The sequence below is a fragment of the Danio rerio genome, chromosome 6, assembly GCF_049306965.1.
Source record: "Danio rerio strain Tuebingen ecotype United States chromosome 6, GRCz12tu, whole genome shotgun sequence".
Lineage (NCBI taxonomy): Eukaryota > Metazoa > Chordata > Actinopteri > Cypriniformes > Danionidae > Danio > Danio rerio.
In genome coordinates, this window is record NC_133181.1 from 45332362 (window position 1) to 45346746 (window position 14385).

Below are 14385 nucleotides of genomic sequence, written 5' to 3' on the forward strand. Positions count from 1 at the left end.
TGATTGAAAATAATTCACAAATTGTAGTTTTCTTAAAAGCAGGGTTCGACATGAGAATGGCCCTTTATTCGTGCAAATGTGAAAGGTAATTGTAATAATAAATAACCATCATTTAAAGTCTTTGTTTTGTCAACCACAATTTTTCAACCACTAGGTTTTACCCATTTGTCAGCAAAAGGTTTTTACTTATTTAAAAATAATGAAATTGCTTATTCCTTTTTATACAACAGTTCTGTCTGGATCTCGAATCTGATTGGCTGATAGCTGTGCGATATTAAAGTAATAATAGCACTCATACAGCCTCTTCAGCCCTGTGTTTTACTCCGCCTACATGAGTGGTAAGCAGAGGACTACAGTTTGACAAATATTGCAGCTGTTAGACAACATAGTGAACTTTTGAGTTTTTTTTAGTGGAGAATGTAGTTATTTAGATTGCAACTATGCAGTTTATCTACAAGGATAGTGCCTATTTTAAATATTTAGCATTTTGGTAGAGTCAGAGCTTTGGCAGCCATCAGCCTGTGTGCGACGTATATGAAGAGGGGTTGCACGAGGGATGCGAGGGAAAGGGGTTTGTGATGTATTTGAGGACCGGGTGGCAGACGCATGATTTCTGGGAGATTATCATTCGTTTGCAGGCATTCGGGAGTCTCTATGCATTTGCAGGAGACTCCTGGAACTTCCGGGTCACTTGGGATGTCTGTTGTTTGCTTTGTGATGGCTTTTTCAGGGTTAATTATTGTGATCTCCTGATTGTAACAGAGAATTACTGGTAAATCTCTGTAGACTGATGGCATTTCATACCGTTCAGCTTTATAAACTTAAAACGTGAGCAAAATCACCTGTTTTGTCATCATTTTAAAAATTACTCAAAAGAATCATTCAAATACTAGCTCTAAAATGACCTTTGTGAATTAGCAATGGTTTCTGCTGTTCTGACGTCAGCTACAGATGTGTATGAATGATGGTAGAAAGTAGTTCCTCTTACAAAAGGTTTTTGAGACTCTCCGTGTGAATTTAAAAAAAAATAAATAAATACAAGATTATGCTGTCAAACTGTAAACGCAAAATCACACCCATTACACCGTTACTTATTAGAATATATATGAGCATTATCACAATCGTAGCAGTTTGATATGGCTGTATATTATGACGGGTGGGACACTAAGGTACTGTGCCTGTGGTCTTGAGCCAACACACACCTTCCATCAGTGCCGATATAAAGCCATATCGCTCTGCTATAATTGTAATAATGCTCATATATATATATATTAATAAGTAACGTTCAGGATAAGTATGTTATATAAAATATAGGTTGCAAATATATTCATTACAATTAATGGCGATGGAAAATAATTTCACCCATTTTAACAGTTTGTATTTGCAAAATTAGACTCTTTACTTGCATATAATATAATTTGTATGTGTATAAAATCCCAATTTGAACACATTATGGTAAACTGTGCTACATATTTAGAAATTTTTAATAAGATTTTGGATGCAGGTGTCTCTTGGAAGTGAGGTCTTGAATGGGTCCCGTTAAGCAGTATTTACTCTTTGCCCATCATGCACTATTCATTAAAATGCTCATCCCTCTGTCTCTATGGTAACACAATTCTCTGAGATGCTGCTTGGAGAGTGAGACGGAGTGTGTTTGTATATGTGTGTATTTCTTTGTGTGTGTTAATCGTACTTGTGCTCGCTTTCTGATTATCTCTGACAGATTATCACAGATGGAACATGTTGGACGTCACCTTAAGCGAGCCCGAAGCGTTTCCTTTACCATAACACTCACTGTTGGCTGTTTCACTAAATAATTCATCACAGACAGGTGAGACTTGCCCTTCTCTTCATCTCTTCAGCCCTCCTTATTTCTTGAGCTCGTGGATACAAGACAAGAAGATCTCATTGGGGTTTCATGTATTCAGGGACTCCTCAGGTGCTTACATTTAGTGATGAGACCCTTTATGAGGCAGAAAAGATGAGCTGTGGTGTCTTCACAAGGTAACATGAAAGCTACTTTGCCAGCGTGACAGAAAAAAAAAATCAAGCCCACATTTAAACATCCAGCTATGAATAAAACAATATTTATCCTTAATGTTCACTGGCCACATCAGCGGCTTGTAAGCACATTACAGCCATAAAAGCACTTAGTAATGGAAATAATTTAAAGTCTGCAAGCTGTGCTAAGCAATAACAGCTTTTGGAAGTGTGTGTGTGTGTGTGTGTGTGTGTGTGTGTGTGTGTGTGTGTGTGTGTGTGTGTGTGTGTGTGTGTGTGTGTGTGTGTGTGTGTGTGTGTGTGTGTGGTCTATAGTGTTTGGCAAAGCTCATTTTGTTCAGCGTGACCAGTCTAATCAGCATGACGGACCTGATGGACACTGCGGTCTCATGAATGTGGTCTAACAGAGGTCAAAACAAGAATTCACATATTTGAAAGGATCAAGTTAAACTGTTGAAAACAAACGAACATAAGTGGGAACATTTCTGACAAAACATTGGTTCATATTCTCTATGAAGATGATCGGAGTGTTAAATCTTTTGATAAAGTCACAGTTTTTATGTGCATGTATACACTGTATGTGTTTTGCAGTATTTATATATGTTTCATGAGTTCCCTATATTACACTCAATGGTAAATCAGTTTAACAGTGCAGCTGGAATTGCTCAGTTCAGCCTCCAAAGGTGGAGTGTGATCTGTCATGGTTTGAGGAATGTTTATTTTTTTGCACCAGGATTTGGCCTCTTTACCAGCTACATTCAACTGTTTATCAGAAGCTCTTTGTCACCCATAATACAAACAGCCAGTAGTTTTCAAGCAAAAAAATTGACATTTCACATAGAAAAATCGGGAAAGTGGTTTATTGAGCTGAAAACATTGAAATCATGAAATGGCCTAAGCAGAGTCCTGATCTAAACATGAATGAAAATATTTTGAAAATACTTACTAACAAAGTTATGACTTCGAAACCCAATAAAGTGAGTGATATGGAAGAGACTTAAGAAGAAATAAATAGATTAAAATCCTTTTAGACAAGTGATGTTTTGCAAGAGACTAGTGACATTAACATCAGCCAACCCGTCAAATGCGGGTAGATTTCAGCTGTGGCGGGTTAGACAAACACTAACACTATAGCCACTTTGGCTGGTTGAAAATAATTTATATATTGTAGTTTTCTTAAAACCAGGGTTCGACAATAAGGATGGCCCAATATTTGTGCAAATGTGATCTTAGAGTTGAGAAGCAGCGCGAATGACAAAAATAATTGTTCATGCAAGCAAAAGAAGGCAGGTGAATAGCGAATGAGAGGTTGATCACTCATGCACACAGGTAGTGTGATACGCGTGACTGTTTAAAAAGCGTGCGCGCTCCTGTTTACTTTCCGGAAGCAATCGCGTGCCTAGAGGAAACGCAACAGGTGCGATTTGGTTCTCTTTGAAATAGACTGGACAAAAAGCGATGATCATGCACCCACAGTCCTGCTGCTTTCAAGAGCTCCAAACTTAATAAAAGATATCCTTTTGTACGCAGCAGCAGTTGCTGCTTTCACTTTAACTTCTTTGAACAGATTATTAATAGGCCTAACATTAATCATGTGCTCGTGATCATCCTTTCATTATAACCAGTTATTTTGGTCAATATGGTTTAATAATCATTTTTCTTTACAATAACATTGCTTTAAGATTAGCTTCCCATTTATGTGCAGTTAACTGGTGATTTGAGACCTTTAGCCAGGACAGATTACTGTGCATATTTTAGAAACATATCGATAATTATTTTTTAAATGTTTTTTTTTTTTTAAAGAAAAGTTTAGTGTAATTAAAAAGCGCATGTTTACAGCTATATTTTGCTTGTTTTGACACATTATTTAAATGTATTTATTTTTGGTGTGGTCAGAGATACATTTGGTAAATCCTTAATTTTGACCCCTGAAAAGTCATGTGAAATAAAAACTAATTGCAATGCGACACACAACCCATTTGCTCAAGCTCACAAAACAAGTAATTTTTCAAAAATCAACATCTAAATTAAATTTATGCATATAAAATATATTTTCCGAACAACAAAACTGTGGCTAGTGAAAATGATGAGTGGCTACTAACATAGGAAAACTACAAGCCACTGTGGCTGGTGATCAAAAAAGTTGATGTCAAGCCCTGGCTGCAAAATACAGTTCAATTAATATACCATATAATGTATAAAATTCCTTCAAATATTTGAAAGTTTAAATAATCTGAACTTCACTGTATCTCTTTATGTTGTCCTTATGCTATTTAAGATCTGTCTTGCTTGTGCGGAAACATCTTTGTGTAAAGCCAAGTTGGCAATTCTCAGCTCAAAGACAATAAACACCTTCTAATATAGAGGCTGTATGAGATAGTGTTTCAGACCTGTCAATCAGTCTGCTTTTTAAACAGATCCAGTAGAGTTATAATGCATAGAGTTTTTGTCACTCTAAAATAAGAAAGACATATTTATCTATACCTTTAGTAGAACAAAATAAACAGATAACTTTATTATTTTTTACATTATTAATTAAATTATATTTGTCATACAAAATATGTTATTTTGAAAAATAGTATTGTGATTTACTGCAATACTGATATTATTATTGTCATCATCATTCTTCAATTATTAATATTTATTCTTATATTATTAATTACTGTAGCTGTTTTGTTTTTTAGAACTGATGGTTACTTTTTACTCTTGGGGTCATTTTAAAATGTTGAATCTGGGCTTAAAAATACAAACACATGCATGGTTATTGAATTATGCAGATTCATGCAGGGGTTATTTTTCTCCCCATTGATGAAAGATTATGAAGATTTGCCATTTTACATCATCAACCTATCCAAAGTCATTTTCCGCATGTTGTTGTAATGCTGCTTTATGTTCAGAATGAGCTTTGCTGCTGTGGATAAAATTGTGTTAACTGGTCCCTGTTGGGTCTCAGGCATTAACACATGCAGGTGCACATATGTTCAATACCAGCCATCGGCACAGACCTGTCAACTCTCTCTCAGGCTGAGGTTGAAACCTTCTGGTGTTGCATTAATATTGAACGGACCCCCCTCTGCTCGTGGACACATGCAAATCTCCTCAGATATAAAGCCAAAAGGTGAAATGACCCAGTCCCCCCTTACCAAAGTCCTCATGCTTTCCCCTGTAGTGCAGATTAGGATGGCAAGGCTGATGAGGTGATTGTGGCTCCATCACAACAGCAGGAGGAGGATTGACTGTTTCCTAAGAGGAGCAATCAGCTGTGTGCTTTAGTCAACTGGGCTTCAAATGCTAAGTTTGAAGATTTCAATTCAAGACTATATACTTTACTGTAGTCAAAGCTAAAATATAAGTTGAGTATTATTTGAGTTGAGTATCATAAAAATTATTGTTTTCATCAGATTTCACTTGTGTTCAGCAGACTGGTACTGTTCAAATAGCAAGCTTTGATTGGAAAACAACTTCTGTGTGTGATCTTTATGCATCCTGACACTGTTGACATGATAGTGGACCTATTTTATGTGAATTTCACTAGAATTTTACTAACGTTGACCTCACATTTAAAAAAATTAAGATGTCTCTTTAGTTTAAGTAGGAATTTACACCATTTAATACTAGCTTATTACGTGCTAATTCATATTTGACTGTTTATTAGCACTTAAAAATATATAATCTTATTTTAAATCCTTAATCCTACCCAATGCCCAAACCCAACAACTAAATCACTAACTATTAATAAGCTGATAATTGGTAGTTTAATGAGCTAAAAGTCTTAGTTAATAGTGAATAATCTACATTAAAATAAAGTGTGACCAAATAAAATTCCATCGCATGATTTGTTCTGTGAAAAACTAATCATGGATAGTTCTATAAGATTTTCTTCTAATGTACTCTCCACTAGTTCATCCAAAATAGGCGACATTTCTCCTTCAGTAGAACTTGATGATGAAACAGTTATCCTTATTAATTCATATCCACATATAGAAATCTAATATATGGCAATGCTAATTACATTTATGACAAGTTGATATTTGGATTTCATGACCAACAAAACCATTAGAATTAAATATGTTTAAATAAAATGTTTACTCTTACAATTATATCCATCATATTTAAACATATTTGTAATTCCAAAGATTTGTATATAATTATAAATGTTTATAATTATTATATATTTATTTTACATACACACACTTACAGTACCGGTCAAAAGTTTGGGGTCAGTATTATTATGATTAATTTTGTTTAATAATTTAAAGAAAGTTATTCTGTTCATTAAGGTGGCATTTATTAAATGTAAAAATAATTGTTAAATATTTATTTATTACATAATTATTTATTACTTGTTTTGTGTAGTTTGAAACTAAATTATTACTTTAGGCATTATTGCATTTGTTACTATCATCAATAATAATAATGATAATAATATTAGAGTAATTTCTTTAGGATCATGTGACTCTAAAGACTGGAGTAATGAAGATGAAAATTCATCATTAAATCAACTGAAATAAATTATTAAATTAATGTTATTTTAATTTTTTTATTTTATTTTATAGTGCAATAACATTTCACAATTTTACCATTTTTTACTGTATTTTGATGACATAAAAGCAGCCTTGCTGAACAGGATAAGCTTTAAAACATTTAAAAATCCTACTAACCCCAAATTTTTGACCGGTGGTGTATATATAAACAACCATTCTTGCTAAATATGTAAATTTGTTGCATATATAACATTTCATATATGTAAAATATAAATATAACTTTTATGTCATATATAATTTGCATATACTTCTATATTTCTGGCACATTGAGGGTCAAAAACTCTCATGACTTGAATCCAAATACAAATTAAAGCTTAGATTTGATAGACGAGACCCACAGAACCATCAAGATTTTTACACTCTATTGAAGTCTCTGAAAAATAGCACATTTTATGAATAACTAGTTTTTGCAGTGTCCACTAAAAAGCTTTAAAATACAGTCATTTAGATTTTTGTGTGAATTTTTCTTTCATTCTGTCTGAATTGGTTGAGATATCCATTAGAGTGTTAGTGTAGTACTATCGACTCCATCTACAGCATATTCATATCCAATATTTATCAGAAAAAAACCTGCACATATGATCATGTGCATCATTTGATCCATATGATTTTGCCTGTAAACAACACATGAGGCCTGTAATTATATTGAAAGTGTTTACAGACAAGTGTGTATGTAGAAAGCACTGGTAAATATCAAGAATCAGCTCCTTATAAAAAAAAAAAACTGACAATACGTCAAAATTAATTATGAAATTGATATGTTTTTTCTCTGGTTTTGAGTTGAAAACATAAACACATCTGCGCACAAGACATGCACATGTTTAACAACCCACTAGAATATCTGTAAAAGAGAGTTAAACTGCTGTAGTGGCTAAACATCTTAACAAAGCAATAGATTTAAATTATTTATGATCACGCAGGACAAGTTTTCAGGTGTTATCATGACTTTGCATTTTATTCAGCCTATTAAGCATTGTTTCTGTAATATTAATCATGTAAACACGCTCAATAGGGGACATTCCTGCTTTACAGATCCCACATGTGTGCTTTGTTGCTCGCCACAGATGGTCAGATGGTTGTGTTTCTGGCCAAACAAATGTTTCGTAACACCTTTTTTAGGCTATGGTATGTATAATGTATATTGCCATGCTGCTAATGGGGCAGAAGTCTGCGATGACGCTAGTGAGGGCTAATGGGAGTTGACAGCAGAGAGCTGCCTGATGTCCTCAGTGGCCAAGAGCAGTCGGCTCACATTTACACTGATGACAGCTGATTAGAGGAGCACCAACCTCTGACTGACAGAGAAACAGACAGAAAGAAGGACAGAGTTCTTTGATTTCTTCATGAGCTACACATTTTCATGTTGGAGCATTCGTTTTAATCAACACTGCAGTGCTGCATGTTTAGCTCAGCACGTTGCTGAAAAATAAACGCAGTCCATGTGGAGTAACTATTTGTTCTCTCCCTGGTATTTAAGCTAAAGTTCAGTTCTAGCGCGAAGTGCACACGTGTTTTTTTACGTTTTTTACGTGTTTCTCTGCAATGGAAGTCATCATAGTTGGGTAAACTTGGAGTAGAATGAATGGGAGAGTACAACACTTTTTTTTGTTTTTCTATTTGCTCAAAAAATAAAAAGGAAAACTCAACTAGTGCTATCAAGACTTTCAGAAAAGGGAAGAGATTGTGTAGGACTGATAATAGCATCCAGAAAAGAGAACAAACTATGAATAAGTGGTAAATAGTTTTTCATTCATTTATGTTCCTTCGGCTTAGTTCCTTATTTATCAGGGATTGCCACAACGGGATGAACTGCCAACTATTCCAGCATGTTTTACACAGCCGATGCCCTTCCAGACACAACCCAGTACTGGGAAACACTCATACATTCTCACATTTACACACACTTACACACCGCAGCCAATTTTGTTTATACAACTCACCTATACCACATGTCTTTGGACTGTAGGGGAAACTGGAGCACCTGGAGGAAACCCACGTAAACAGAGGGAGAACATACAAACTCCACACAGAAATGTAGTCTCACCAGTGACGATATACAGCCATATCGCACTGCTACGAGTGTTATATTGCCTTTATACAACAATTCGAATATTAAAAAGAAAATCAAACACAAGTTTATAAATGCTTTACTGGTTACGTACACTCTAAAAAAATGTATGGTTAATTCTGTCAACACATTTTTGGGGTAATTGTGCATGCTTAAATGCACAGCTGGGTTGTTTGGGGTACTGCAAACACACAGTTGTGCTGCCCTTGCTTGGTCAACCCATCTGAGTGGGCAAAGGGGGTTTTCTCACCTTTGAACATCTGAGTTGGGTTATTTTGACCCAACCAGTTTATTCATTTTTAATGGAACCTTCTGGATTTATCATGATGTCACAGACAGTCACGGAGTTCACCAGTGATTCCTGATGAGGCAATGACACCTCCCAAACCTGGGAATTTCTCCAACATATGGATGGATGCAAGTTTTTTTTTTTTTTTTTTTTTTTTACACGTGAAGCTTTTGAGCAACTGTTTTTTTCTCACTGTTTGAAATTTGAATTTTTTTTTGTCATAAATATCTTTTGTCTGGCCTAATTTTTATGGCAAAATGTTTAGACTCCATTTCATGTGGCAATAATCCATTTTTAAGTGTTTAGGCATTTTGTGTTATGTAATAATTTTTTGTATAAAAATATTTTAATTTTGCATTCATTTGTGATTGTTCTTTACTATTATTAGTAATGTTGGTAAATTTAAAGGTAGCAAGGGATGAGACAACAAAAAACCCAATGTTTAAGTCATATTTAACCAACTTGGTTAACCTAACCTACTGGCTGAATGACTAAATGGACTAAATTAATAAATCCAGCACTTGGGTCAAAACAACTCAAGGCGAGTTCTTTCCCATAGTTAGCCAGTGCCTGGGTTTGGGTTATTGAGTTATTTTTCAACCCTGCATTTTTTAGAGTGTAATAATATTACTTTTCTAAGTAAAGAGTAAAGTAAGGCGTTACTCTAAAAAAATTAAGTATAATATTTGAGATACTTTTTAAAAAAATGTAACTCGAGTTACTTTTAGATTAATTAATATGGTTATAAAAATAGTTAACTAAATTAAAATTATTGTAATCACATTGAACCACACTCAATGAGAAAATGAGCTCCCAGCAGGAACAGACAAAAGCCAAGACAGCAGAGCCTTGCATTTTTGTGATTGAAGTATTCGAACAATATGGAAGAAAAGTAGATTGTCTCAATGGACAGTGATTTTACTGAACTAATAAGATAAAAATACCAAAGTAGCAAACACGTAGCTTTAAACTTTTGTAATCTGCATATACAGCAAGTATAGCTTCAGAAAGTTCTCAGAAGGTAACATCATTCTATTTTTATTAGTTTTTTAAGGTAAATGAAGGTGTAGGTTATACAGTGTGTTGTTAAAAGCAGAGCTCCACTATTCAAAAATAAATAAAGAAAAGAAAAATACCCCGAAAGTTCGGAAAGAAATCAAGCCTCAGGCAGGTATTAAAAAAGTAACTCAGAATTACCTCAAAAATCATGCATTACTTTCCATAAAATGTAACTCACACAACTTGTTACTTTTCTGGGGAGTAACTTAATATTGTAATGCATTACTTTTAAAATGAGCTTTTTCCTCCTACACTGGTCATAAGTCATAATCATCTCGGGAAAAGGTACAGTACATCACTTGCTGAATTACTCCACATTTGTTACATCCATACACACCAGTGTATTGTAATTGTAGCACCATTTACAGACAAAAGCTTGGTTGATGTGGATAAGACAAATCTTCATTTATTTTGAAAACATTTATTTTGAAAACAGTCACCCTCTTTCTGTTTCTCTCACACACATACATAGACAAAGACACACATTTTGGCTTTTCAATGAATTAATTTGGAGTTTGGGGGTACTTCCTATGGGCGTAATGATTTTTAAAGGTCTTGTGAAATGCTTTGAAATGTGCAGTTTAGTTTGATGTGGGATGTAATTTGAACTAAAACACGAAGACAGGATGGGAGATAGAGTAGACCCTCCCCTTGTTGACAAAACAACCAATAGTGTTTTGTTTTTATTACAGCTCTGCAATGGCTCTGGTTGAGCTCAAGAGCATATACCAATAGCATCTTGAAGAGGGTGGAATGTGTCAAGTAATAGAGAGCGTTTGATTGGTCAGAAGATTTGATGAGAAACTAAAGTATGAGGTGATGTCAAACAAATTATTGATCCGTTTAGGCAGAAGTGACAAACTGCAAGCTTTGGATGTTTGCATCTTCTTAATGCAAATTTTGTCACTACTTTGGAGCACACTAGCTTGTAGATATCATTAAAACTAATATATGGATACTAACAATAAAAAATTTTTTTTTTTGTCAAAATTGTATATTCTCTCATCTTTCTACAAGCCTAAACCAACACTTGGAGAAATCATTCTGTACTTTTACATTCTCAAAATGCTTAACTCTGCATGATTTATGAGCTGTTGTTCACCCAAAAAGGCTTCACAATATCAAAAATTACTTACAATACTATATTTGTGAGGACATTGGGTCCCCACAATGCAATAAGTACCAGGGCCACACAGACACACATCTTTCTATATGTCTGTTTTCAGCTTCAGTTAATAGGCAGGTCCTATCAGCATATCACATTTCCCATAGTGCTGTTTGAGACCTGACAGAATAAAATCCCCCAGGCCTGAGCGGAGGTATCAGACATGTATCCGCAAATATGCAAGTACACACAGATGCACAGAGAGATTGTAAAAGAGGCATGAAGCCTCAGCCTGTACTGACTAAAGCAATTAAACTCAGCACAGAAAAACAGAACAACTGCAAAGAAAGAAAATTAGGTATTAAGAAGAATGTGGTGGAGAATATTAAAGTTTTTTTGTCCCAGTAGGCTACTCTGTAAAAATTTGATGAAGACTGAAAAACACATTCTGTGTTGGGAGCCAAATATAACCATTTAAAGTGGTGAACTGAACTGGATTTGTAAACAATTTTCATGAAGTTATCTAAGGCCATTAATATTGAATACAAATGATGAATCCCTATTTATAACCATATTTACTATTGTTTATTTTTTATATACAATCATACATTATAACGTACATTTTTGAATAAAGACACAATAAGGTAATATTTGGCCACTGGGCCTTGATGCTGCATCCTCAATTCACTGTGATCAATTATAACTCTTTATTATTAAATAAGGTAATACATTTTTATGACTCAGTGGGTAGCACTGTCAACTCACAGAAAGTAGGTCGCTGGTTTGAGCCTGGGTCAGTCGGCTTTTCTATGTGGAGTTTGCATGTTCTCCCTGTGTTGGTTTCCTTCAGGTGCTCCAGTTTCCCCCACAGTCCAAAGGCATGTGCTATAGGTAATCACGTGCACGTTATTGTCATCAGCTCAAGTTCGTTATTTCAAATATAGACGCGCACATGAGCGATTGTGAGCTCTCTGGAGAAAGTGAAACCGCTCGCACTACTATTCGGGCTCGTAAAACAAAAACAGGACATGGCAGATTTTGTTCTTCTTGGCTTTGTAGCTGTACATCAAGACAATGACAAGGTTTGTTTGAGCTTGGGTCAACCATGGCTCATTATTATATGCATATAGTATTACAATGTAATGTCTCGGTTGTGCATTTAAAAATGGCAGCTTCTTTGTTTTCATTCTCCTGCATGTGTATGCGTGAGTGACGTGTCTCTGTAAACCAATAGCCTTAGGTACCCTTTTGTCGTGCTTTGCAAAGGGTACCCAAAACCCAAAAAGTGGTATGATATAGTTCAAGAGAGGTACCTTTTGACAGTGGAAACAGCAATAAAAGCACACTGAACCGTACCGTACCACTCAGTGGAAACAAGCCATTATACATTTTTATAATGGTTTGTAGAAAATCAAGAAATAATAGTATATCATTTATCTTTTACTTATTTTATTGTTGTTTGTTTTTTTACCAAACACTACAACTGCAAGTTTGAATGAATAGTTAAGGGAATCTTTTACTCACCCACGTTCATTTTAAAACAAATACGTTTAGTTACAGCTACGTCGCAATAGTTTTCTGAAAAATAAAGATGAAGATGTCCTCACTTCTCCAGCATTTTCAACCTTTGAAAACGGAGCTGCTTTATGTTCACAAAGTTTGGAAACAGTAGACACGGCTCTCCACAATCACACTCTGATTGGTCTTCTGCGTGATTGCGCATCGTTCTGTCAAGCTCTGGTCATATGACCATAACAGTAAATGGCAAGTACGCATGCCGGTAAATTATGCACATGTTCAGAGGGCATAAATGGTCTATAAAAAGTTTAGTCTGGATGAGAAGTATTTTTCATTCCAAACACTGTTTTAAAATGAAAACACTAGTGTAAACAAAACTTTAAATGGGGTATTTGAAGTTTTTAATTCGTTTTTGCAAGTCGAAGATGCCAGAACTTTCTGATTTTAAAACAAAAATGTAGTAGTAGAATACACACACAAGTTATTTTCAAGAAGGTTTGGTACCAAACAGCATGTAACACTTTAGTTTGTCACAAATCATGTTGTTAACAACTGGCTTATTACATGCCTGTTAACAAGATATTAACTGTATATTAGTAACTATAAAGTATGATCTTATTTTACATCCCTGATCCTACCCAATATGTAAACCCATCTGCTAGCTTACTATTATTAAGCAGCTAATTAGCAGTTATTGAGCTAATAGTTAAAAAGTTCTGTGAAATGCTTTAAATATGCATTTTTATTCGATGTTTGACGTAATCTCGACTGAAAATGAAAAGAGGGTGGGACATAGAGTTCCTCCCCTTAAAAAAAACAGCCAATAGCAGTTTGTTTTTATCACAGCTCGGCCCTGAGAGTGGTTGAGATCAAGAACATCAAATGAAAAGTGTTTTGTCAGATACTAGAGTATTAAATTGGTCAAGATTTAATGAAAAAACTGAAGGATGAAGTGACATAAAAAAATGTTGATCCATTTAGGCAAAAGGGCCAAGCAACAAGCTATTGATGTTTGTATCAGTAGTATATATTCTTAACGCAAATTTAGTCACTGTTTTTGGAGCACACTAGCTGATAGATATCCATAAAACTAACATACTAATAAACTAACATCTAAAAAACATTTTTTTAAATTTTTTATTTCACAGGACCTTTAATTAATGGATTAATAGCATGAATTGTCACATAAATTAAAGCGTTACAGCATTTCTATCTCAATGACTTGCATTTTATGGTAAAAAAAAAAAAAAAGTACTGAATCATTTCTTAAAATGTCTTCTTTTATGTTCCACAGAGGAAAGATGATCAGACAGTTTTGGAGCAGCAAGCTATATGCGACGTGATGACAGAATGTGTTGGTGCATTATGAAGCCATCATTCCAGTTCAGCTGTAGAAAGAGAGAACGCTGAGTGTCTGAAGGTGAGTAGGAAGGTAAGACAAGCATGAACAGCGAATGTGTGAAGTGAGAAATGCACCTCACGCATCAGCTAATGCCAAATTAAAGGTGTAAATTAAAGTTCGAGAATAGTAAAGCACTTGATGCTGCAGGAAAACCATGTACGATTCACAGCATAGTGCTTTAACCAAAGTCTTAGTTGAGATTTGGATGGTGTTTTTTTTATGGAAGTCAAACAGCATAATATAGTTTGACCTGTTGGAGAAAACAGTTCTTCATGATGTTAATTTGTGATCGACGTCTTACTGTCTACCAAAGCTTGACCTGCACACCTATTTTAACGAATTCCATACCATGCTGGTTATCACAAATAAAGACCATATGCATACTCACAAGCAGTGTTT